The sequence below is a fragment of the Myxocyprinus asiaticus genome, chromosome 10 (assembly GCF_019703515.2).
Source record: "Myxocyprinus asiaticus isolate MX2 ecotype Aquarium Trade chromosome 10, UBuf_Myxa_2, whole genome shotgun sequence".
NCBI lineage: Eukaryota > Metazoa > Chordata > Actinopteri > Cypriniformes > Catostomidae > Myxocyprinus > Myxocyprinus asiaticus.
This window is the reverse complement of record NC_059353.1, coordinates 19557555-19585332: the sequence shown is the minus strand read 5'-3', so window position 1 is coordinate 19585332 and position 27778 is coordinate 19557555. Positions and strand designations below refer to the sequence as shown.

General features: G+C 39.1%; 1 pseudogene; it reads left to right on the top strand.

Annotated features, from left to right (window-relative positions):
• Positions 1 to 1548: 1548 nt before the first annotated feature.
• LOC127447548 (transcription termination factor 2-like) lies at positions 1549 to 27033 on the top strand (annotated as a pseudogene).
• The last annotated feature ends 745 nt before the right edge of the window (positions 27034 to 27778 follow it).

Sequence of the window (27778 nt, the reverse complement as noted above, 5' to 3'; positions counted from 1 at the left end):
TTCACGTTCACATCTGAAAGGCCAATTGGAGTTGGTGAGTGGAATTTGCATGCCACTCCCCCAGTCATACTGATATAAAAGGAGCTGGCTCGCAACCACTCATTCAGATTCGAGCGCTGTCTCACGTGTCTGGGCCGTAGTCACGTTGAGGCAGCGTTCGTGGATGGTTCGTGTCCTCACTGTGAGAACATGACCATGGCAACATTGCGGTCGTGGCTTTCCTTCTTCCGGGGAAAGCCACTCCAGCCGCTCCCTGCCCAGGGCCTTCTACCTATGGGTACGAGGCCGGGTCGGTTAGCACTGGGGGCGATTTGGGGACCTCAGTGGGAGTGGTTCCACTGGGTAATTCCCCACAGATCTCCTATTCCCCAGTACGCTCATTTGCCCCGGTCAAGTTCTGGGATGAGACAGGCAGCTTGTGAGTTTAATGTCTCTTTCAGAGCTCGTGAGCAGGATGAGCTCTTGATCGCAGCATCGGCAAGCGGGTTGGCACAGTCGGACACGGAGGACTCGACTGGGCTTCCACCTTCGGGTGTGGCCACCCAGTCTGAGGCTGACGCGGAGCTGACCGCCATGCTTGCCCGGGCTGCCGTGAGCGTCGGGCTGGAGTGGAACCCTCCACCCTGCCCTGAGCCCTCGCGGCTTGATGATTGGTTCCTGGGTTCGGAGTGCCGCTCACGGTCACGCCCTGCCCCTGTCCCATTCTTCCTGGAGGTGCATGAAGAACTCACAAAGTCGTGGTGGGCACCTTTTACTGCCCGGACCCGATTTCTGGGTTTGTCCGCTCTCACTACCCTCGACAGTGGGGCGGCCAGGGGGTACACGGAGATTCCTCAGGTGGATAAGGTGGTTGTGGTGCACATGTGCCTGCAAAATGCCACCACCTGGCAGAATCGCCCGAGACTCCCATCCAGGGCCTATAAATCTACATCGTCTCTGGCGGCCAAAGCTTACAGTGCCGCTGGACAGGCCGCCTCCGCCCTGCATGCCATGGCCCTCCTGCAAGTACACCAGGCCAAGGCATTGAAAGAGTGTGATGCAGGAGCTGCGCTCGGCGACCGATCTCACCCTCCGGGCGACGAAGGTCATGGCGCGGGCACTTGGGCAGGCGATGTCCACCTTGGTGGTCCAGGAGCACCACATTTGGCTGAATCTGGTCAAGATGAAGAACACCGACAAGGTCCACTTCCTCAATGCTCCCGTCTCCCAGATTGGCCTATTCGGCGACACCGTTGAGGACTTTGCCCAGCAGTTCTCAGCGGTGAAGAAGCAGACGGAGGCGGTTCAAGGTCCCGCACCCCGTCTGCTCGCCGCCAAGGGTATCCCCCTGCGGCTACAACTCAGCCCTGAGACGGACGACCCAGGGAAGAAGAGGCCTGCTGGAACCCCGGAGCTGGTGTCCAGACCACTCTGTCCCCCGGTGGAAGGCTGGGAGGAGAATCCTGTGTTCCCTTTTGTTTTGTTTTTGCCACACGCACAAGGGGCTGTGGTACCCACATTACCCCTACTTGGTGATTACTTGGTGCCCCTTGCGCGGAGTTTGGAGGCATGGCTAGTGCTCTCCAACCTGTCGCGCTGGCTGGCCAGGACGATCCGACTCGGCTATACGATTTAGTTCACCCGGCATCGCCTGCGTTCAGCGGCGTCCATTTCACCTCAGTGAGGGGCGAGAATGCCGCTGCCCCCTGTGTGGAGATTGTGACCCTTCTGCGGAAGGGTGCGATAGAGCCGGTCCCTCCAGCAGAGAAGAAGAAGGGGTTCTACAGCCCCTACTTCATCATGCCAAAGAAAGGTGGTGGGTTGCGCCCAATCTTGGACCTGCAAGTACTGAACCAGTCCCTGCACAGACTCCCATTCAAGATGCTGACTCATAAGTGCATTCTGTCATGCGTTCGGCATCAAGATTGGTTCGTGGTGGTAGACCTGAAGGACACGTACATCCATGTCTCGGTCAGTTGAGCTAAAGGCGGTCTCATTGAAAGCTGCCCTCCTGACTGCACTCACGTCCATCAAGAGGGTTGGGGACCTGCAGGTGTTCTCTGTCAGCGATACCTGCCTGGAGTTTGGTCCGGAATACTCTCATGTGGTCTTGAGACCCTGTCCGGGCTATGTGCCCAAGGTTCCCACGACCCCTTTTAGGGATCAGGTGGTGAGCCTGCAAGCGCTGCCCCAGGAGGAGGCAGACCCAGCCTTGTCATTGCTGTGTCCGGTGCGTGCTTTGCACATCTACTTGGATCGCACGCAGAGCTTTAGATGCTCTGAGCAGCTCTTTGTCTGCTTTGGTGGACAGCGGAAAGGGAACGCTGTCTCCAAGCAGAGGCTTGCCCACTGGACCGTGGATGCCATCGCATTGGCATACCAGGCCCAGGGCGTGCCCTTCCCCTTGAGATTACGAGCACACTCCATGGGGATTGTGGCGTCCTCCTGGGCACGGTGCCTCTTTAACAGACATCTGCAGAGCAGTGGGCTGGGCAACACCCAATACCTTCGCAAGATTTTATAATCTCTGGGTTGAGCCGGTTTCATCCCATGTGTTGTCAGGTATGAACAGGTAAATTTGCGGGACAGCTGGCTGGGTGACCGCTTGCGCACAGCGCCTTTCCCCTCCATTCGAGTTCACGAGATGGTGGACCCTGGATGTCCTTCCTCCCTAGCCCTGTGGCTAGCGAATTCGGCGGAGGAATTCATAGCCAGGCCCAGTACGTGTGCTAGGATGCCCTGTACTGGGGTAGGTGATCCACATGTGCTGGTTACGGCTGGTAACCCCTTGTGATGTATTTTCCGTGGTACGGTTTCCCTGTCGGTAAATCCGTGTCTCCCTTGCGCAGAGCTCCCTCTGCCACCGGTCACCATGTTTGTAGAGCTCCTCCTATCCAGGTAGGACCTACCTCAGAGCCTCTTCCACATGCAGCTGGCAAGTTGTGGCATTTCGTATAGGGACCCCTAGTGTCACTACATCAACACAACGTTGAGTGAGTGACAGATAGGGAACGTCTTGGTTACTATTGTAACCTCCGTTCCCTGATGGAGGGAACGAGACATTGTGTCCTTCTTGCCACAATGCTGTACTACCCGCTGAAATGGCCGGGACCCTGTCTCGGCTCCTCAGCGCAAAACCAGAATGAGTGGTTGCGAGCCAGCTCCTTTTATACCCGTATGTCCGGGGGAGTGGCATGCAAATTCCACTCGCCAATTCCCATTGGCCTTTTCTCAAAGATCAGAGGTGTTTGGGGCTCCCAAGAGCGACCCCTAATGTCACTACATCGACACAATATCTCGTTCCCTCCATCAGGGAACGGAGGTTACAACAGTAACCAAGATGTACTGCAGTGCTACTTTAGCTACACCAAATAGCAAAGTAAGCAAAGTATCTGATAATGATTCAAAATGACCCTATTACAGTCTGTCCTTACAGCACACTGGAAAACATGTGGAAACTGTTTTATCAGCAAAAGAAAAAATTAAACTGATTTGCTCTTAGCTAGAATAAATCCATTTGTTCTGCTTTAAAAAAGCCCAAATAAAAATCAAACGTAATTACATTCACATCTATTCATCAATATTACCTTAATTAAGCTGTAAAGAAGGTCACATGCTGAAGACTGAAATTTTCATAAAAATCTATAGATGTGTTTTTTCAGGCAAAAACAAATACATAGATTAATTCAATAACTCAGACTACTTTGCTATTGAAAATAGCAACAATTCCGCCCTGTCACAGTGAATAGCACTGCAGTAAGTGACGACCAAACTACTGAAATTGTAAACTGCTTTTGCAAGTCAGAATGATAATTATTAGTTTGTGGCTGACATTTTAATATATTCACTTTCATTAGCACAAGCACATTATTTTGCCTGTGTTTGAGGACTGAGAGAAGCCCGGTGGCCAGCATGCATCTATGTTCTCTGAATTCAACCGAGAACTCTGCATTATTCAGTGTTAAGAGCCATTTGGAAATAAATAAGCTGAAATTGCAAGTGTAAGTTACTAGTTTAACACACTGTCCCCCCTCCTAACATGCACATAGAGCAGGCTGTGAATAACCATTTTACTAGTTCATAAGAATGATTAACATAAAACTCTATGCCTTTTATCTTTTTTGCAGGAAAAATGTACATAGGTAATGTAGAGCATGTCGCTAACACTAATTTGCATGGATATACAGTATTAAAGCAGCAAGCCACAAAGCAAATAAACCTTACCAGTGGTAAAATCACTGTAACACACAGATTCAAAGGGCTTATTGCATTTATACAAAAAATGGCAACAGCACTATGATAAAAGATACAAATTTTCAATAAAGAGATCAATTTATAATTGATAATTATTGGAATTCTTTAACAATATATTCATTATCCTAACTGTAGTTTTTTTTACTGTTACCAGGCAATGTAGCGTCTTGCTGCATTAATACTGTATAGGATTTGCAGTCAGAGTCATGAGTTTGAAGTCATTTTACAATGGCTTCAAACACGACTCATCCGATCAAAATTTAGAGTCAGAACCAGGGGCGTCGATTCCAGGAGGGAATAAAATAAAAACAAGCAAGTACAACCCCCCCCCCAATATTTATACCATGATCAAAGGAAACATGTAAAATGTTCCAGCCAAATCTAAGCCCTTGGTCAACTATCTGCTTTATAAAGACTGATTATCTTTAGTAATGATGTCTCCAGGGATATTTCCCCACCCTGTGAACAGTGCAAGTTATAAAATGGATCACCAGACTAGTGTTTCATGCACAAATTGGCGTGTGCATGCAACCATTTACATATACAGGTAGAAAAAGAAGTGCAGGGTTAATTATGGTTAAGTGGTATAAAGACGTTCATTACCAACTTTCTCTATCAATTCAGAGTTTTATGAATTTATGATTAGTTTACGAGCGCGTTCACATGAACGAAGCGAACAGCAAATCGAGTGAGACACAGCGAAATTTACTTCTCCACTGAAGATATTTATGAAAATTATGATAAATTATAAGAATTTAAACACAGCACAAGAGGACGTTAAAAAAATATGATCAATCAAATCACATTTACACAACACGAATAATCGCTGTGAAATCATGAATAATTTTAATACATTCACACAGCACAGAGGATCACTTGTTAAAAAATGTAAAGGCATTTACACAGCAAGAAGAAACATTGCTGCTGCTGCAAGAGCATGAAAAAAGTCTCAATGTGATGAAAATATTAAAATACATAATTTTAATATCTTGATTTGAAATTTAAAAATTTGAAATTAAAAGCTTTAGTATTCATTTAAATTACTAACTTAACATCATTTAATACGATTAGACATTAATAGACTATCGAATAATAAAAAATGTGAGTAATTGGAAAATGAGTAGATGGTATGCATTAATAAAGACTTGTTCTTTCTTTCTTTCTGTCAGCATATAACACAAAAAAGAGACATTTGGTGTGCTAGTGTGCTTTTACTGAACTTCAAGTGAAATACTGTATGTTCATGGCATCTCTGCCAGCAAATCCTAATAAGAAGGGGTTTGGGTGGCATTCACACTTTTCTGATATATCTACAGTGTAGTGTGTAGTGATTACGTTTTTATATTTTAGTCATTCGATCGTTATTGATATTGTATTAATATCTTACTTGAAATTATATAATTATTTTAGGTTTATTTATTCATATATTTGTATTTATATACAAATGTTCAAGTCAAATCTACGCCACAGGCAGATTCCCCCTATATTATGTAAAGCGATTTGAGTGCCTAGAAAAGCGCTATATAAATGTAAGGAATTATTATTATTATTATTATTATTATTATTATTATAACTTGCCCCAGAGCAGGTTAGCCGATTAGCGTATGTTACTATGGCGAGGAACCCCGATGAAAGCCTATTCACTTTACTGGTACTGCGTATTCAGAGTTCACTTAAACTAAGTTTAAAATTATCTAGCTAGCTGCTTAATCCTGCTTTGTGACATAGGCCACAGATAACCCAGCTAAACACCATCTTAGCTAAGATGGGAGACCAGCTAACCCAGTTGAACATGAACTTTGCCAGACTGGGTGACTAGCTAACCCAACTAAACACCATCTTAGCTAAAATGGGAGACCAGCTAACCCAGCTGAACACAAGCTTAGCCAGACTGGGGGTGTGTCACAATCAGCTCCCTAGTTCATTAGTCAGGGCACCAGTGGTGTAGTCAGGGCCATTGGATTTCTATTTTTTTCCCCACATAGAGTAAAGTGTTTAGTGTTACATTCTCTCACGAACATGTAATCATTTGTGGTAAATGTGTAATTTTAACACTGATAGTGGAGGTTTTTTCCCTTGATTTAATGTGCACCCTGTTATGTCATGATACTATGACCTTACTTTGAAGAAATATGTTAGGAAATGACATCACACACTGGGGGTGTACATCGGCCATTCTACAAAATTACTAAAAGTTATTTTAAGTTTATAACTCTATTGTTTTTTTTTTTGTTTGTTTTTTTATGTTTTCCTTTATTTTGTGGTGTTAGTCATATGTGGTCAATCAAAACATGTATTTATGTTAACAGAAATAAAATCATAAATATTAGTTTACATATGTTTTCTAGATACCAGTCACAGACCATGTAATGGCTCATTTATCCACTGAATGTCCACTGAGTTATTGTCCACCCAAATGCTGCCCATTTAACTGGATAGACATCTGATAGTAAACCACTTTTTTTTTGGCAGGACTACACCCCTGCAGGGCACTGATCAGGGAGTCTGCCATTAGGGCTATCTCAAACGCAAAAAGAGATGTTGTTTGTAATGTCTTTCATCCATAATGACCATGAAAGGCAGTTGTTAGAACAAGATTAAAAATACACTCCTTTATATTTTTATTTCTTTATTTATGTAATTTATCTTTCATAATAACACTGTACGTTTTAATATCTACAATGAAAATGCACAACAGTGTCATTTTAAAAGCAATGTTGTTGATTAATACCAGCTGTGTTTTAATGCACAAACTAGTTATCATGTCACAGGTAATTGAGTCATAAGTGTCCCAATGTGTCCCAATGATCAGTGGATGAACACCCTTGCCAGTGCCCGAATTCATTTTCAAGAAATAGTGATTCACGACATAGGTAGGGATAACTAAGATGGGAGACCAACTAACCCAGCTGAACACAACTAACCCAGCTAGCATCATCTTAGCTAAGATGGGAGACCAGTTAACCCAGCTGAACACAAGCTTAGCCAGATTGGGTGACTAGCTAACCCAACTATACACCATCTTAGCAAAGATGGGAAGGTTAGAGTTTGCAAAAATACAATATTTTCAGCAATTATACGGTATTGACCCAAACTACCCAAGTTGAAGATACATCAAAGCAGTGGCATGCACAGACCTCAGCAGGGGCAGGGGCATTCTACAGAAGACAGACTGAATTTCTATCTAGACTAAAAGTGACACAACTGCTCCCATTTTAATTAATAAAGAAGTCTACACTGCAAGTGTGCTGTGTCGGAAATGAGGTAGTAATCGAGTGTTATTTTTTGGATGAACTTACATTATGGTACTGTACATAGAGTGGACTTTTTATCTGACCTTTTCTGAGGCAACACCAATTTTTTACCATTTTTGCACACTTGAAGAGAAAGATATACCTGCAGGCCGAGCTCCAAAAAAAGGGCGGGAGCTTCAAACTGCCAACAGAGACATACAGAGCTCCTAACCCAACCCTTACCCTAACCGTGTGGGGAAGTGCCACCCCCTTTTGGAATTGGCTCAACCCTCTTCTGGAGTAACCTCGCCCCCTTCTGGAGTTTTATCATCTTCTTTTGGAGTTTCCACTCCGTTTTGGGGATCTCGGTCTGCAACAATACCTATTTGCCCTTGAAGGGCACTGAGGGAAGAGGACGCCACTCAAAGGGTTGTTCCAAACGAAAATGGAAAAATGAATACTTCTTCGAATTGCCCTTCCACAAGACTTTTAGCAGATGGGATAGTCAAACATTAATGCCATGTTTCTTTCAGAGAAGCTACTTCAAAGGCTCTGCCCTTTGGAGTGAGTAGAGCATAGGGATGATCACTTTCAATTGGAATTCACCCTGATCTGATGTAGTGCTGGCTGTTAAAGGTACCTCCACCTATGCCTAATTTTCTTTTATGCTTCCGCGATTTACAAGGAAATCTCACATTGACACATTATTGCATTTATTGTGAGATTATTAAGAGATTTACATTTTGTTTTATTTAATAATTTTATTTTTATTATTCAAATGTCCCCCTCTTTTTCTGCACGACTAGAAGAGCTTTAGATTTGTGAACGAAAGAGGCCCCTGCTTCCCCCCTTCTGTGCATGCCATTTCATCAAAGGAATATCATTTTATCTAATATCTGTAAAGTAAGGCTTTGAAGCATGTGTTAAAGCCTGCCAGGTTTTATCAATTATCTCATCCCCACATGCTCTCTCTCTAACACACATACAAAGACATATGAAGTCCCTGGTTTTAGCATTTCTAGTGCAAATAGGCCTAGTAGCCCACCTTTTTATACTTTTGCATGTTGAACACTGTTCACCCATACAACACACAGCCATCAGCTCTAATGTTGGTTTTGGTCAAATTTGCACTGCTGGCAACGTAATATTTCTACATAAATGTTGTCACAACAGCAAGCTAATAAGCTGAGCTCCCTTTACGTACTTATGGGGCTGAGTAATTCAGAATTAATAAAAAAGAAAAAATTTAGTTATAGTAAAACTACTGTGCACTATTGATCAGATTGTAAATTAATTCCAAAATATTACAAGAAATACTTCTAAAGTCATTACTACCATAGCGACAAAGAATAAATATTTTAATAATGCATGGCATTTGTATTTACACAATTAGTTATAGAAGACTGAAAGCAATACCAAGACTACATCACTATTATTGTTTGCTTTACTGAGGCAAATTATGAAGAGACTGTACAGTTTCTGCCTCAATTATCTGTATACACAATCAAATGCTTTATTACATGCTTTTTTAAGAGCACATTCTAATTTACTGTTTCTGTCAATATATATATATATATATATATATATATATATATATATATATATATATATATATATATATATAAAAAGATGAAACTGAGTTTTCAATTATGCTGTTTCTGCTGCTGTGTTCAATAGATGGAAGACTATAATTTTACATTGATTAAATGTTACACTGTTTATTTTTGGAGTTTGATATTAACTTATTTTCTCAGCAAGAGTAAGTAGCTTTGTTTAACTTAAGTAACATCGATCCAACAGATTAAAAGAAACAGAATCAATATACTCTCTTATATCTCATCTTACACCCCTCTTTCCTCATCCCTATCCTCTCAGTCATAATATTATGCATTCTGTGGACAATCTACCTATGAGAGCTACCAGTCAGACCTATACAATATAGTATATATAGCATCCTATAGTATAGTATCATTATAATGTTTGTATCATGTTGAAATTTTACACTGGTGGCAGTTAATACCACTTGAAATCACTTAAATGTTTGATTTGGTAGCTTTTGTTTAGTTAAAGGAATATTTCACCTACAAATAAAAATTCTCTAATCATTCTCAGGCCATCCCAGATCTGTATGACTTTCTTTCATCTGCAGAACACAAATTAAGATTTTTATAAGAATATCTCAGCACTGTAGGTCCTCACAATGCAAATGAATGGGTGCCAAAATATTGACGCAACAAAAAGCACATAAAGGCAGCACAAAAGTAATCCATATGACTCCAGTGGTTGAATCCATGTCTTCAGAAGTGATATGATAGGTGTAGGTGAGAATCAGATCAATATTTAAGTCAATGTTTGCTAGAAATTCTTCTCCCTTCCCAGTAGGGGGCATATGCATGAAGAATGAAAGAATATGCCCCCTATTGCATATGCATGAAGAATCAACAAAACACAAGAAGAAGAATGTGAAAGTTAAAATTGAGATTGACTGAGCAGGGAGGAGAATTTATAGCACAAATGGACTTAACTATTGATCTTTTTCTCACCCACACCTATCATATCGCTTCTGAAGATATTGATTTAACCACTGGAGTCTTATGGATTACTTTTATGCTGCCTTTATGTGATTTTTGGAGCATAACATTTTTAGCACACATTCACTTGCATAGTATGGTCCAAAAGAGCTGAGAAATTCTTCTAAAAATCTTCATGTGTGTTCTGCTTTGTGATTGAACTATCCCTTAAAAGAGTTGTTGAAAATAAGTGCAAGAAGAAAGGCTATTTTAATAAAAACTAAAAATATCAAAAGAAAATATTGCCCATATACCCAGGAAGATGACCTTTCAGTTTTTTGTATCATATCAGAAAAGAATCAAATAAAATGTTTCTCAAAGTCTAAAATCTCTGCTGCAATTGAGAAAGACCTTTAGTAAGTACACTAACAATGCCTTTTCACACATTAAAGGTAAGCTATGTGAATTTTCTTTCTTTCTTTTCTTTCATCTTCAAAGGGGTTATAATAGCAAGGATGACTAGATTTTTACATTTTCTAGAAAAAACTGTGAGTGGTGCGAGACAAGTTACACACTGAACTTTAATACTTTTTGTTAGGGGTTCAAATCTCAAACCCGACTATAAACAATAGTAATAGTAATGTTTGCTTTAGCAAATGACACTAATTGTATTTTTAACCAAATTTGCATTAACCCAGCCTAATTTATTATGCAAATAGATAAATAGACCAATAATAATAAAAAAAGAACTAAAACAATTGGAATTCAGAATGCAAATTTTACAATGATATCTTCAATTTTGAGTGTGGAACATTCTATCAGTTTGTCTTAAAGGAATATTCCGGGTTCAATACAAGTTATGCTCAATCAGCAGCATTTGTGGCATAATATTGATAACCACAAACATTTATTTTGACTTGCCTCTCCTTTTCTTTAAAAAAAAAGCACAAATCTGTTCCAGTGAGACATTGACAATGGATGTGAATGGGGCCAATCCATGAACGTTAAAATATACTCTCAAAAGTATAGCCACAAGACGTAAACAATTTGCGTGTTAACATGATTTTAGGTTACCAATCTTTTCTTTGTAAAGTTACATACAGTTTACAACTTTGTTGCCATGTGTAACATTGGGTGTCTAGGAGTGAAAGAGGAAGATAGGAGACGCAGGCGTGGAATCTTTAAATCCTTTAATTATACACGCTGGAGCGGAACAAACAAAAAGCTCAACAATAGTAATCACTGGACAGAAGAATGAATGTAAGTGATTTTAATAAAATTATAATTAAGTTTTAAAGTTCTGCCTTTAAACCCTCCAAAAATTGGCCCCATTCACTTACATTCTAAGTGTCTTGTTGTAACCTCGATTTTTGTTTTTTAAAGAAAAGGAGGGACAAGTGGAAAAAACATTTTGTGGCAATTGACGTTATGCCACAAATGCTGTCGATTGAGTTTATCATGTATTGAACCCAGAATATTCCTTTAATGGACGATTTTCAGTTTAATCTTATATTTCTTCAAGAAGTAATAAAAAAATACAATTATCTACAAACCACTTGAATAGAGTTTGTAATTGCAGAAGTTATGTAATACTCATAAAATATTATGTAATAACCAGGGGTGCATTTCCCAAAAGCATTGTAAGCCTAAGTAAATCGTAGAAACCATTGGCGCCATTGGTCTCTAAAATCACCTTAAGCTTGCGATGCTTTTGGGAAATTCAGCCCAGAATGTAAAAAAAAAAAAAAAAAAAAAAAATGGTACAAAAACGGTGAAAACACGAAAACTGTAAGTCTAAGATATGGAAATTAGGAAAAGTGGGTTAACATGGAAAAGTCTGTTTAAAAAAATCAAACAGATCCGATGTGATAGTATGCAAATAATACACTGTGTCCAAAACTGCAGGAGGCTGCTGTGCTGCCTCACTGCCCAGTCAATTTTGTGTGGAGGTACTTGGTTTCAGACAGGCTTCCAAGGCACCATAATGTCATGTCTAATGATCTAGAACCAAGCAAATATTTTAACCAAGCAAATATTTAATGACTATACATTGCTTATTTCTTAGTAGAAATAGAACCATAAATTGGAGGGGGAAAAAGACATTTAATTCAAATAATTCACTTCTTTCAACCATCCATCAGACACCATAGGGAAGGATACATCTATGCAGCCTTCAGAAAGTGACTAGATGAAGGTATCTAAGTTGGCAAGATGTTACGCAAACACTGAATTCAGTTCCTTAATTCCTTCCTACCTGTGTATACTCCCTGCAAAGGTATTTTACAGGTTTTGAACACATCCCACATAGAACAAATATCTTTATATAAGAAAATGTAATGCTTTAATATTCTGATTCATACGCTCCTTTATTTGTCCTGTCACACGGTCCCCAGAGTCAAAGACAACACTTCAGTCGAGCTCTGTTCCTCCGGGGGCTGTAGTACCTCAGGGACGTAATGACAGGAGCTCAGCGTAAAAAATCTGAATGTGCTCTGAGCATTTGCCACTCTCCCTAACAGGATTAGCCCTCACTGAAAGTTCTATCTCAGCTCACAAGCAAATCACATTCTTAATAAATGTGTTACCTCACACACTGAGAGGCCTTGGGTGATGTATAAGGTGATGTGGCAGTGGGGGGTTCTTACTGTCACAGTTAAAAATGGAAGCTAAGCTTGAATTAATTTCAATCTCATTAAGCTCCTGTAGCATTATGGGCAGCAGGGCTTCTGTAGCTGGAATCCAATGTAATCAATAATTCATTGGCTAACAAACACTCAGCTAAGTGTGAAGTCAAATGCTTACAAACTCAAACTTGTTTGAAGTCAGGGAGTCAGTTGTTGTTGTGGGAGTATCCATGGTCCCTCAGTATACAGTAACTGTGAGCTAAACTTTGTTTTATAGTTTTGCCATTTGCCTGTTCCTTTAGAGAACATCTGACTCCCAAAGCATAGCACAAACAGACTGTCTGCCTCAATACAACAATTTCATCACTGTGTCATCACATTTTGGTACAGAGAGAGAGAGAGGGAGTTCAATGTTGATTTGTGAGAGAGTGCGTTTGTGTTCCCTGTGAGTATTTTTGCCTGGTCTTACTAGTGCTTGCAGTAGTAATTGTAGATGATACCCTGAAATAAGTTATTCATCATGTTTTGTTTTATCCATTTCTTTTTAAATGAGGAAGAAAAATCAACATAAAACTCTAAATGTATAGGGGTTATAGCTGAATAAATAAATATGACTCGATAAATAACTACATCTCTGGAGCTAACATCAACTGCATGACCAGAGGTCAATAAACAAAATAATTTCACAATTCTTTACATAATCTCTGAGAGTAACAAGTGTCACAAGAAACGCAAAATGAGCAGTTTCATCAACATTCTTCTTTGTACATTGTAACAGTATGGAAAAAGACCTTTGTGTCAGTCATGCACTGATTCAAAACATTTCATAAAGCCAAAAACCCTAAATCATATATTCTAGAGTTCACTTTATATCTCTCTCTATATATAGCTTTTATAATATACTGTATAACTGCATGGCTGATGGGTTTTCGTTTCACTTTTACTCATCCTTAAGATGAGTAGCACTCTTGTGTCCTTTTTATTGCGGTAAGAAATATTGCTGTTCCAGATGGCATTTCATCTAATTAAACAATTCTTTCTTCACAGTGCAGTCAAATACGATAGCTATACCTGTCTGGTTAGGAAAAAATTCAGATGAGGCATCAGTCTGGCAGATGCTTTAATTCGGGTTGTCGGCATGTGTGTCTTTTCATCTGTGTTTAGACATTTCTGAGAATATGAGACTGCTGATACTTCATTGTTTATACGTAGTAGTGAATGTTGTCTTGGAATTACAAATTCTATTTGGAGGACACACATATAATAAAGTTTTGATGAACTTGATGAGCTAGTCTCTGTTTTTTTATGACTCGATGATGTTGGAAAATGAATCCTCACAAAGCTCTTCTAAGCAGATGCACTCCTGACAGTTTAACAGTCAGTCAGTCAGTCAGTCAGTCAGTCAGTCAGTCAGTGAGTCACATTTGTATATATATAGCTGTCATGTGTATTGTGTTGATTCATGTCTTTTATTTTGAAATGTTTAGTTCCTGTTTCCCTTGTCATGTGATTTCTGTTTCCCTCCATGTTCATGTGTCATGTTTTCATTGATTTATTGTTTAATTATCTTGTTATCAGTTCTGTTTGTTCATTGGTTTATGTTCCCCATGTCCATGTATTTAAGCCTCATGTTTTCCATTGTGTCTTGGTCAAGTATTGAATGTGAAAGGGTATGTGCAAAGTCTAGTCAAGTCTAGTCTAGTCAAGTCTAGTCCATGTCCATGTTCATGTTTTGTTTTGTAGTTAGGGTTTTGGATTTCACGTTTATTTAATAAACTGCACTTGGGTTCTTCATCTCATCATCGTCTTCGTCATTGCCATCATTGCCAGCAGCCAACCACGTTACAATAGCACATTTGACCAAAGTGATGTACAATTAAACCAGTTAAAAAGAAATATAGCATTACAAGATTTCCCTAGGCAAAACATACACAAAGAGAGATTAAACAAAATACACAAGACAATAAAATTAATAATGCTAAACCAAAAAAGTAAGTTTTAAGGTGCGATTTAAATTCATCAAGTGTTGGAGAGGATTTAATATGTAGAGGCAACTTATTCCAGAGCTGTGGTAAGTAAAGTAAAGTGTCTTGCAGTAATCAAGTCTGGATGAAATAAAACCATGTACTACAATCTCCAAATCATTAAAAGTTAAAAATGTTTTTCATTTATCAATAGTCCTAAGCTGAAAAAAGCTGCTTTTGACCACAAAGTGTATTTGTCTGTCAATTTTTAGAGCTGAATCAAAAATGACCCATAGATTTCTAGCTTGTGGGTGTAAGTTTGAGGATAAAGGTCCCAAAATGCTGGTTACCATTGTAATGGAATCGGGAGGGACAAAAACTAGGACTTCCGTCTTAGATTTGTTTAACTGACGAAAGTTGGCTGCCATCTGACTTTTAATGTCCTCAAGACAATCAAACAAAGATTGTAAAGCAGAGACATCATTTGATTTTATCGGAAGATAAAGCTGAGTGTCATCTGCGTAGCAATGGTATGAGATGTTACATTTTTGAAAAATAGCACCCAAAGGGAGCATGTATAAAGAAAATAGGAGAGGGCCTAAAATGGAGGCTTGAGATACTCCACAGGTAATAGATGCAGAAGATGAAGAAAAATTCCCAAACCAACTGAAAAAGTTCTCTCCTTGAGGTAGGAGGCAAACCAATTAAGTGCACTGCCCTGAATACAAACCCACTGCTGTAAACGCTTCAGAAGGATGGTATTGTCGATCGTGTCAAAGGCCGCACTGAGATCTAGCAAAACTAGAATGGCACACTTCCCAGAGTCAACAGATAACAAATAATTTGATACTTTCAGGAGAGCAGACTCAGTGCTGTGTTTTGTTCTATAGCCAGACTGATATTTGTCTAAAATATCATTTACATTTAAAAAAGAAGACAGCTGATGAAAAACAACTTTCTCCAGAACTTTAGAAAGAAAAGGTAGTTTTGAGATGGGCCGATAATTATTCAGAACTAAAGGATCAAGACTGATCTTTTTAGCATAACTTAAAACATGTAAGGCAAGTGTAACGGGAGCCAGCTGGTACGTGCTGTGCAGTGTGTAATCCCCACTCTCATGGCATCAAGAGGCACACTAGCGACTGATGCTAGAGGCTGTAGCCTTTAGCCTCCTCGTTAGCGTGCCCACCTCCCATGCCAGACACGCCGGTTCAAAACCCATTCAGAGCAAGTCGAGAAGGACTGGTTACACAATCTTCTTCATTTATGTACTTTATTTTTTTATTTTTTTAGAATGATCATATTTATCATACCTTTCATCAAGGTGTAATGAGATTTAGGCAATCAAGGGTGTATGCATATTCAGGCAGATCTGTTAAGGATGTTTTGAAGACAACTGTGAGCAGGGAAGTATGGTATCTGATTACAGCACAGCATCTCATGTTCAACATCAGAGGTCTGGGGGCATCAGCTAGATCAGGGGTTCTCAACGGGGGTGGTACCACCCCCCAGTGGGCATTTAAAGGATGCCAGGGGGTGCTGAGAGTAAATTAGTAGAGAGGGGGGTGTTAGGTTAAATGGGGGGCATTTATCTAGACTCCATTATACGGGTTGGTATGCATTTGTATCATCCGATTCTGAAGTCTAGCGACACATCTGAAGTATCTGGTTTAGCAGGGTCAAATAGACAGGCGAAGTCACATCCTCCACTAATGCACCTTTATGGCTCTGTAGGTGGATACGGCTCAATGGACAGAGCAGAGCGAGCGCAAAGCAGGTGCACTTTTACTCGCAGACTGGTCTGAACATTGCAGCACTGTGAGAAGTACGGAGTGAGAGGCGGTAACCATTTGAATTCTGCACAAAATTCTACATGACCACCCTTAAATTTACTATAGTAACACTACTTGTAATTAGGGCAGAAATAGATTCATAATGCATATTATCATATCACTACTTCAGCTCTATTAAATTTGTCATAGGCTATATTAGGGGAGTGAGGGAATATAACGCATTTTTGTTACAACTTTTAAATGTTTATATTTTGTATTTATTGTTTTCACATGTGTTTGGTTCTCAAAGGTTTTCAGTGTGGGGCCCCCCTACATCCATTTGCAGCCCCCAACCAAGGAAACTCATGATGATATATAATCTTAAACGTAATTATAATTAAATCACAAAACATGTAATTTAAAAATGAGTAACACAACATGGAACATCAGTTTAGCATCACTATAAAGACGCGGTGAAATGGTTAAAAGATGTCCGTGAAGTGCGTTTATATAAGAAAACAATTACATGGCGTATAAGGATGCAAAAAACAAACATTCTCGGTAAAGAATGAGAGGTAGTTTATGTGCGCAATGCGCATCATAGAAAACATATTACTAACTTTTTTAACTTTCATGAAAAACATTAACAAGCATTAGGCTATTTCACCAGCCAGAACAGAGTATTAGTTAAAACTTAAAATACATTTAAATGAATGTTCATGACTAATCTGTTAAGAATTCTACAATGTTTGTTAATGACTAATGAAAGTATAAAGTGTTATCAATATATTTTCATAAAGTTGATCACAGTCACGACTCGTTAACTGAAAAAAATAAAATAAAATAACTTGAAAAATATTTCGCAAAGAAGGTGTCTAATGTCGTTTGTCAGGTATATCTTATCTGTGTCAGGAAGCCTATATCTTTTGTTTCTGAATTCTGAAGTAATTCTTAATGCCTAATTGTGCATATATTGTATTGTGAAAAGTCTTTTAAAAACTGAACTCTGCTACTAAATTTTTAACTTTGCCCCTAAAACAAATCACAGTGACACGAGCACTCCAAAACAGAAATGTTAATGTAGAGCCCCGTCCATGTAGCCTATAATACATTTTTTTTAAAGTAATGTTCTATCGTTTTTCTGCGGCCCCCATGGTGCCAGCTGGTGGCCCCCAGTTTGAGAACAGATGGTTTAGAGTAGGCCTACTGTTTGTTTACAAAAATGGCATCATCAAAAAAAGTTTGAGAACCAATGAGCTAGATGCTTCACTTCCCTTCATGTGCACATGTCTCCACCTGCTGGAATAGCTGAGGAATTTAGGTTTTAGAATTTAGATATTTTTTAAATGCTTAATAGGGTAACATACCCCGCCAAAATAGCACTACCAATATTGTTACAATACAAACATTCCAAAATAATATATGATGACCTTCAAAGAGAAAAATAATAAATAATATATGAAATATGAAAATAATTTACATTTTTACATTTTTATGACAGTATTAGCAGGTGCTATGGCTTTATTTTAGTAACAATAACTGCAATCTCTGCCCTTATAGCACATGTTCAAGTTTTCATTTTTTTTTAACGGTTCAATCTTAGATTCACGGAAAATGTGGAACTTCAGTTGAGTGTGCACATTTTTTCTTATAAAATTAAAAAATAAATAAAAAAGGGTTAACAGTAAATTTCCTTGTCTCCTTTGTGTTCATAAAACATAATCATGTCTCTCAGAGTAAAAGTATAATTGTCATTTGCACTGCTGAAATTATAATTCTATCCAAGTTCTACCAGAAATGTATTTAACAACAGCAGTCGTTTCAAACGTCTTTTAAAAACTGGTTGCAGTGTAGACTACGGCATCAAAACTGCGACAATGGCGGGTTTCGTTTGAAACCGAAATGAGTGAATAAAATAGGCAGCTGCCATAAGAAAATGGAGAGTTCCTTTTTCTTATGGCAGCAAAGTCCCCTCTAGTTTAATAGAGTAGCTGACTACTGAAGGTGATGTTGACTAAACGAAATGTCTCACGTCACTTGTGCTATTCAGGCAGTACATGCTTGTTGAAGACTGGTGTGAAGGAAGGGCAAAATTTTCTATGTTTGCACTGCTTGTGATTCATCGCCCTGTGACTTTTCACTGCCTGCAGAGTGTGTGTATAAAGCATATACACATACATAAAAGACATGTTAATGTATACACTTCATTGATTGGTTTTAAAGCAATATCTGTTGACACATTTATGTGAGGGAAAAGTAGTTTAAATTCTGTGAGTTACATGTGTATGTGCCAGTTTGTTGCCCTGCATGTTAATGTATCTTCCTTAGAATTCCCGCTTCTCACTGCCTTCAGCATGAGGACTCCTTGGTTGAACTTCAAGCACTGGTTTACAGTGAAACACAGAAAAAATATATAGATAAGTAATGGATATACTGTAGGCCTAAACTGCATATACAGCAGTCTACTGTGGATTTTAAAGTTCATATGTTAACAGTTTTCATTAAATATATGCATAACATTTGGTACTGCTCATTTTATTTTATTTATTTTATTTATTTATTTTTATCCCCTTTTCTCCCAATTTGGAATGCCCAAATCCCACTACTTAGTAGGTCCTCATGGTGGCACAGTTACTCAACTCAATCCGAGTGGCGGAGGACAAGTCTCAGTTGCCTCCGCTTCTGAGACCGTCAATCCGCGCATCTTATCACATGACTCGTTGTGCATGACACTGCGGAGACTCCACATGTGGAGGCTCGTGCTACTCGCCGCGATCCACACACAACTTACCTCGCGCCCCATTGAGAGCGAGAACTACTAATCGCGACCACGAGGAGGTTATCCCTTGTGACTCTACCCTCCCTAGCAACCAGCCAATTTGGTTGCTTAGGAGACCTGGCTGGAGTCACTCAGCACAACCTGGATTCAAACTGGCGTCTCCAAGGGTGGTAGTTAGCGTCAATACTCACTGAACTACCCAGGCCCCCTGCTCATTTTATTTCTATAAACATTAGGTTGTTTTATTGTTGCATGCTGGGAAAAACTGAGGGACAGAAGTGGCGTGGGTCTGTTCCATGGAGAGAGGTACACACACCATTAAAGCATTTTATACAGCAATATATTAAATCAAATAAATGTTTAGCATATTCGAGTTCACAATATACTGTATAAGTAAATTAACCCTAAATCAACCCTTAACCTTTGTTGTTAATAACATCATATCACTTTAATCATTATAATAATACTTTATTGTCTGATGTCTCAAGTAAATAAACACTCATCTAACACCTGTATGGTCATAATTGTGTAGGACAGTCAGTTCAATGGAGAAAAAATAATATTGGTCAAAGACCTTATTCAGGCTGATCTGTCAAATATGTCACCACACTATCAAGCACAGTTAGAAGACACATGACAAGATATAACATATTAGACTTGTTATAAAACAGAGGCATCAGGTAACATAAGACCATGCAGTAACAAAACAAACACAAATACACCATCATTCATTTAATACAATTGTTTTTGTTGTTTTTGCTGCAAGTCATTTGTTCTGCCACCTTCTTGCAGAAAGACCCTGAGAGAAGGGCTGAATTATCAGACCAAAATCTTCAACCCTCCTGCCTCCCTCAGGTCAAGAACCTTTTCAAAGACAAGGCAAATCTTCGGAGTCCAGGAGGGGTCCAAGTGATGAAATGGATAGAGGAAAGATCAAAGAGGAAAATAAACCTGTAAACTGTGACGATCATGGCAAAGCCAAAAAGGAAGAAGGACATTGCAAGACAGCAAAGATAGAAAGGGACAACAAGAAAGGGCTGGAGGGCCAAGGTGGTTTGGACAGAGCGGAAGGAGATTCTGCAGTTTCAGAGTCCTGGAGGAATAAGAAGCTCCCTGCTGGGATGAAGATAAAGAAGAGAGTGTCTGAAAATGAAAGAAAAGGCACCAAAAGCACTGAGAGCCCAATCATTGAGAAGGCAAGTAGGAGTGATCAGGCTCAAAGACGGGGTGAATCCCATAGCCTCAAATACCAGCAGGAGCAGAAGTCTGTACAGTTCCAGTTGGCACAAAGCCCTTCAAAGAGCTCCTCTGGGCTTGATAATAAAGCTACAGTGGAAAATAAGACAAAGGACAATGTCCTCTCTAACAAGCAAAGTACTTCTAATTCAAAATCAGATGCAGATAAAACTTAAAATTTCCAAAGCAAGAGCCAAGCTACCTCAAGATCCACATCACGGGAAGTGCCATTTTCTGAAAAGTCCACAGCACTTAATTTTCAGAAGACACCAAATCAGAGTCAGGAGAAGGACCATAAGGGGACAGTGAGCTCCCCATTAGGTGAGTGGAGGAATGAAGATGATAATGTTCAGCTGGTATCAGCACAGTTTGGCTCCCAGCAGACAGCTCCAGTTCCAGTTGTACCTGTACAGAAAATGCTTAATGCTTACCCTGGTTTCCAGCCTGCTTCTAAAGTCAAGGGTCAGTCTGAGGATCCCCAAGACTCTCCACAGCAGTCTCACAAACAAGCTAAAGCAGATGAAGATTAACCTTGCAATAATTTCTTTCTAGTTAGTTACGATAAATATGTTATGATGGTTACAATAATGCTGAGATAGAATTACAAATTGGACTCTACTGGTTATGAATACTCACTTTTTTCTCTATGCGATCCATCTTTCCTAGGCAACTCTTTCAGTGGTAAATGTGTCTTTTCAGAAGAGTTTGAAGAGTCAGGTGAAGGATCTGGAAGAGGCTCTGGAGTCTCTGAGTCTGACCACAGCTTCTCTGCCTGGTTAGACTTGCTTTATTTTTAGTATAAGGACTGTATAACGCATTGAGCTTTTGCACAGCGTTTCTGCTGCATAACAGAACTATGGCTCTAAAACCTCCTGAGACCTGAGCATGACTGCTCTGTGCATTTTCCATTCCAATCATTTATTATGTTTTCAGGAGTGTTGGTTATTCATGTTTTTGAGACGTTACATACATTACATCAGAAATTAGCATAATTAATTATAATTCAAAATAATGGTCAGCATCGTCCAATCACTGCCAACCATGTTAAAATAAAATTTTGCATTATAAATTCTGAATCTATGTACTGATTAACATTGTCCCATGTCTGCCAGACATGTTGAGTGGTCCAAACATCATCTGCAGCCTGAAACTGAACTTTTGACTATGTGTTAAGAGTGAATACACTTGGCTGCATAGGAAAGCCATAGGATGTTCCCCTGCTCCCTAATTAGGAAATGACTTAACTTCCAGTTTGCTGTCTGTCCGCACTAGTTGCAGAACAGTATGAAATGCACCTTATTTTCATCCCAACTCCGTATACAGCCTCTGAAAGCAACATTTTCCAGCTTTTGGATGCTCCATTGATTCTTAAAGTGATAATACACAGTGAATATTGGATATTTTAAGGAAAATTAGCCTATAGTCCACGTACGTGGCCATTGTGTTTAACAGCGTGCCATTTGTGATAAATCGATGACATTTTTAAAATGGCATATTGGATGAAACTAGAGACTCTACTCTTTTGACTCAAAAAGGTTTTAATGTAAAAACTTTATGAGGTTTTTAACCAGATGTACTGTAGTTTTGTTGCCGTTTCTCCCAAAGACAAACTCATTTGAGATCGGCGCCATGTTGTTTTGTCACATGACTCAGTGCATCGAAAGTTTAACCCTTAAATGACAGCCTAGAGTCTCCTGAACTGAGATCAGTCAGTTCAAATTAAATTAAATTATGCATAGCCTATAGCGAATCCAAATCGTAATGTCCATGCATGTGGATGCGGGGTCTCAGGAGGATACAGAAAATAACCATAAATTAGAAAATGGCTATAAGGAGTGGGGCATTGAGAACTATTACAAACATGATCATTGTAAAATCTATTTACTTGGGACGGGGAGTGTCATTACATACAAATGATAATTGATCTACACCGAACTGAACCCAAACCCCAAAGTGTAGACAATATACTGCTTAAATCATCTGGATTCAGTCAGATTTACTGTATAAAAAAGGTTTTCTGTTGAGTTCAGTAGACTCCGTGCCAAAAGTCTACCTGCAGCTTTGCAGAACCGCTCTAATTACGCACACAGTGTGAATGTTATAACCTGTTACTGGTGCAGAATTAAAAATGTGCAGCTCACTGTATGTTTCTGGCACCATTCTGAGTAAATTCTAGAGACTGTTGTGTTACAGAACAGTTACAGAAATACTCAAACCAGCCTGGCTGGCACCAACAATCATGCCACAGTCCAAATCACTGAGATCAATTATTTTCCCCATTCTGATGGTTGATGTGAACTTTAACTAAAGCTCCTGACCCATAGCTGCATGATTGTATGCACTGCATTGCTGCAACACGATTTGCTGATTAGATAATCACATGGATGATTGTTGGTGCCAGAACAAGGCCTAATGCATCACACATTGGTATTTATACCTTTTAGTCAAGGATTCTTGCACGTCTAACAGTTCTAAGAATTAACTCTGATTGGTTACATTTCTTTAAACAAACAACATGCCTAAAGGAAAGGACATTTTGACCCTATGATTCTGATTGTGTGTGTGTGAATACCAGTCTTTATGCTATCTCTAGACACTTAGTGTCTCAACAGAAGCTCTGTGCTCTCTCTCTCTCTCTCTCTCTCTCTCTCTCTCTCTCTCTCTCTCGAGGCCACACACACACACACACACACACACACACACACACACACACACACACACACACACACATGTTGGTTCAGCTATCATTATGAGGACTCTCCATAGACATAATGATTTTTATACTGTATGAACTATAGATTCTATCCCCTACCCCTAAACCTAACCCTCACAAAAAACTTTCTGCTTTTTTACATTTTCAATAAAACATCTTTTAGTATGTTTTTTTAAGCAATTTAAATTATGGGGACACTAGAAATGTCCTCATAAACCACATTTATAGCATAATACCCATGTAATTACCTAAAAAAAGTCCTTGTAAACCATTTAAACCTGCCCCCCCCCCACACACACACACACACACACACATTAACAGAATCATAGTCAACAACTCTCATTCTCAAATGTCATGCTAATACCTAAAGGGATTAATATTCAACTTTGCATCTAAACATTAATACCATAAATGCAATGTAATCAGAAACATAATCAATAAATTAAATTTTCCCTCGCAGATGCACGATGCAGCATTGCATAAATAACCACAATAATGTGCTTTAGATAGGGTTCCCACTTTTTGCCATGCAAATTTGGGATGGTCGGTTAAGCATAAAGGGATTTATGTTCAACAAACCTAGTGTTCCACCTGACTGTTCTGATTTCTGATTGTGTAGAAGTGCAGAAGATCCCCAACCGCATCGCACAGCTGTGTCACGTTCAGTATGCACAGACAGATCGCTTGTGGCTGGATTCTAATTGCTTGGTTCTTAACCTGGTTAAGACACGGTGTAAGCCTATTGTAGGCCTCAGCTTGACAGCAATCCATTTTCAACTGAGTTTGTTAATCTAACACAGGACACGTCTCATCTGCGCTATTTGAAATGTTTGTCTATGTACACATGCATTAGAGGGATGCTTTTGGATCGTCTTTTGTTGCATTTTAGCATCTTGTGCCAAAACTTTGTATTTTAGGATGCTGTGTCATTAACTGCACTACATTTTCATGTTAAATCAACAGCCCAATCACAATATAAAAAATGTAATGCTCAGAATATGAAAAAAATTGAAGTCGCACAATCATTGTTTTCATACTTGTGCCCATTCCTAGTTTGCGCAGTGCTCCTGCAAATTTCAGCAACGGAAGTCAGTAGGTGTGACACCGTTATAATTGTTTTTAGTCTGTTGTGCATTGTTAACTTTATGTATTTATTGGCTTTATTATAGCTGAAAAAGTGTCAGGGCTTGTGTGGGCTTATTTGATACAGTACAAGGGAGTAATAGTCAGTTAATTTGTGCTTGTGTTTCAATTGCACAGGAGTTTGGGATGTCTCAGTAGGACTTGCTGTCTTCCTCTCAGCAGCCTCAGGCCTCCAAGCACCATCCACATCTTCTCACTCCTGCTGTGGCTTAGACAGTGCTGCTGTTATCTGTCTCTGCTCAAGAAGGTGACTGTACCTCTCTCACACACTTAAGGCATATTCACACCAAATCCGAGACGAATTTGCGAGACAAACTGCCAACGAAAGGTCTTTTCACACAGAGACAGAAACAAATAAATTGAAAAACAGTTTTCACCTGTGTACAGTATGCAGCACTGATCTACAAACATATTTATTCTGGTTTATTTCACGGACCTCTTAACATTCAGCAATCAATGCATAAGATTAATGTAGGCCTATTTAACTCTGTTAAGGCATTTATTTACCTGTATTACTGTTTCATTATGTTCTTTAAATGTTTTTGATGTATTGTGAGGAATATGGAATTTGTTTTTAACTTCACTTGCCCAGAGTATAAAATACAGCATTAAAAAAAGGCTGCTTGACAAGTAGTTTTTGCAGGTTTCCTACACGCTTAACATCGCCCCATGGCTTCTTTGCATACAAAATTTCACCGTGCAAAGTTACATGTGACTGATCCTTAAGTGTGTGTATGGTGTGTGTTTGACAGACTCTGGATCAGTCGGAGCTGCAGGGTGATGGTATAGCTCTGTCTCTAGAAGAACAGCTGTGTGCTCTGTCTCTGTCTGAACCTTCAGACTCTAAGCTGAATGACACCGTTTCCCTCAATGACAGCTGCTTCAGCTCAGGAATCTTCCAGGAGAGTTGTGAAAGCACCAAGGTGACCACATCCTCTACTGTACCCTGCAGTTTCTAATGCATCTGCAGTATGTAGTCATGTATGTCACAAATTATCTGAGAATCTGACGATTTAATGCTCTTTGTGATGTTTTTGTATGTTTGGTTTTAGTTCAGATTTCAGCCATTCTAACAGAATTAAGAGAAATTAGAAAGAAAGATCAGAAAAGGTATATTGACTACAATTTCATTTTAGACAAACCATTTAAACCATATCTTTTGTTCTCCACCTACCTACTTCATTTGTAGATCCACATGAATAATTCCCATTTGTGAGTCATTAGAAAGTGCATGTAGCCTAAGTCTTTGATTTGAATTACTCACATCACTTGAAATGAGTGAGGATCAAACTGTCATTCTTACAAGTCAGCTTCAATCATGTATTATGTTGCAGTTCCTTTATAAAGCTAATGGACACTGGCAGTTTTATTTACTTGCCAAAGTCAATTTTTTCTCCCATTTAATGTTTAGCAAGTGTTAATTTTGGACCCTTGTTGTCAGTGTGATTGTGTCTCAGTGGACCAGTATGTTGCACATTGTTAGGTTCACTTGGAGAAAATTGGTCTGAAGTTTGCTGTAATTGATGGCACAGTCAATCCTAAATGCAGAATGGACCCAGTGGAGGAGTTTAACTAACCCTAAAGGACCACAGGTACAGTATATGTCTTATTCTTTAACATAGAGGTCACAGAGGCTCATTAAGACAATATTTTTATATTATTATTAGTTGTGTAACTAATTGACTGCTTAGGTGTTCAATTGCTTTGCTTGCCAAAACTAAGAAACATGTTCATTGAATGGTTTTTATATTGCAGGGGATGCTGGTGTCTCTGAGTGCTGGAGGTGTGGGCATTAATCTCATTGGAGGAAATCATCTTTTCCTTATCGACATGCACTGGTGAGACAATTTGTAGGTCTTTTGCATGATTGTGTTGAACAGTGTCGATGTACCAATGTTATACCTAATACACTCCAACCACTTGTTTGTATGCTTGAATGTTAAGAGGTCAGTCTGTTACAAACCCATGAGCAACTTAACCAAAGACATACAAATTTACGAAATAAACAGTAAAACAAACAAAACTGTTGTTTGTTTGTTCAAAAGACTAAAATAAAACCTTGGTTTATATTGCAAATTGGTATGCAACTGGAATCCTTTAGAGACTTGATGGACGTGAATCTGAACTGGGCCTTCATTCACAGGAACCCAGCAATTAGGACCAGGCCTGTGCCTGGATCTATAGGGTGGGACAGGACTGGGATGCTACAATACACAGGTCAGGGGCTGATGTTGCTTTGTTTTTTATTTCCCCTTAATTCATTGTTTTATTTTCCCATGTACAGCATTTTGGTATACACTTGTTGTTTTTAAATGTGCTCTATAAATAAATTGACCTTGATCTTGCTTGTAATTAATCACAGATGCTTCAAGTTATGCCCATACCAAAAAAAGTTTTTTTTTTTTTTTTTTTGCAATATTATATAAATATTGGCTGTACAAATATTGTTTTCTGAATATATATACTGGGTACTATTCAAATACTAAATTTAAGGGCAAATTATGTATTGCATTTTCAATATTTTGAAATAAATATATATTGAATATTTAAATGAATACATTCCACCATGAACTTGTTTCACAGCTGTATTGCCTGTAAATGTCATGTGCTTCAATCTCCCCACAGGTGTGTGTGTGAAGGTACAGTGGAGGATAAGATCTCCTCTCTACAGGAGAAAAAGAAGGAGCTGGCCCAGAAAGTCTTGTCTGTAACTGCATCCTCATTCACTAAGCTGTCTCTGGCAGATCTCAGGGTCATCTTTGGTTTGTGATGTGCAATTTATTTCAGAAAACAAATATTCCGAAATATTTGTTTCAGAATATTGCAGTCCCAACATCATTTTATCTACTTTTTATTTTTGTCTTGCACACTGTATTGCATTTTTAGGAAAAATAATGTTTTACAGGACATTTTTTTTTTTTTTTAATACTGCAAATGCAATATGTTTAACACATTTCAATGATGTATGTCACTTGGTCATTGTCACTAAATCATGTTAAAAGTATTTTATTAGTGTGCATCTTTTTTAAGAAGTTGGTTCATTCACCCATCAGTGGTAAATCTTTGAGAGTCGCTTCAGTCTCTTTAACATTAGAGAACTGACTGAGATGGGATGTTCAGAAACTTTTTTTTTATTTTATACGTTTGTGGTCCTACTTGTGTGTAGGCAAAAGGCTTATTGTACTGTGGTGGCCGAGGAGTGCACAAAACCAATTTAGCAAAGCAAATAAAAGCTGAAAACACAACAGAAATAAGCCACAACACAATGAAATTAACTAAATTAAACTGCAACACAAAAACTGTTTCAAGATGTGTGGAAGTCTGACTTAATCAGAGATTATTTACCCTGAGACAGACCACTTTGTCTTAAAATGAATAGGAGAAATTGGAATGCCCAATAAGGAAGTCCCACCTTACAGGTAAAAGAGCCAATCACCTTTTAGATACAGACATTTCCTGTCAGTTAAAACGAGAATACGCATGCACATTAGCTGGACTGGACTGAAAAATAGTGTTTTTGCATGGCCTCCTCATGGGCATAAACGAATGGTGTGTCCTTACATGACATATG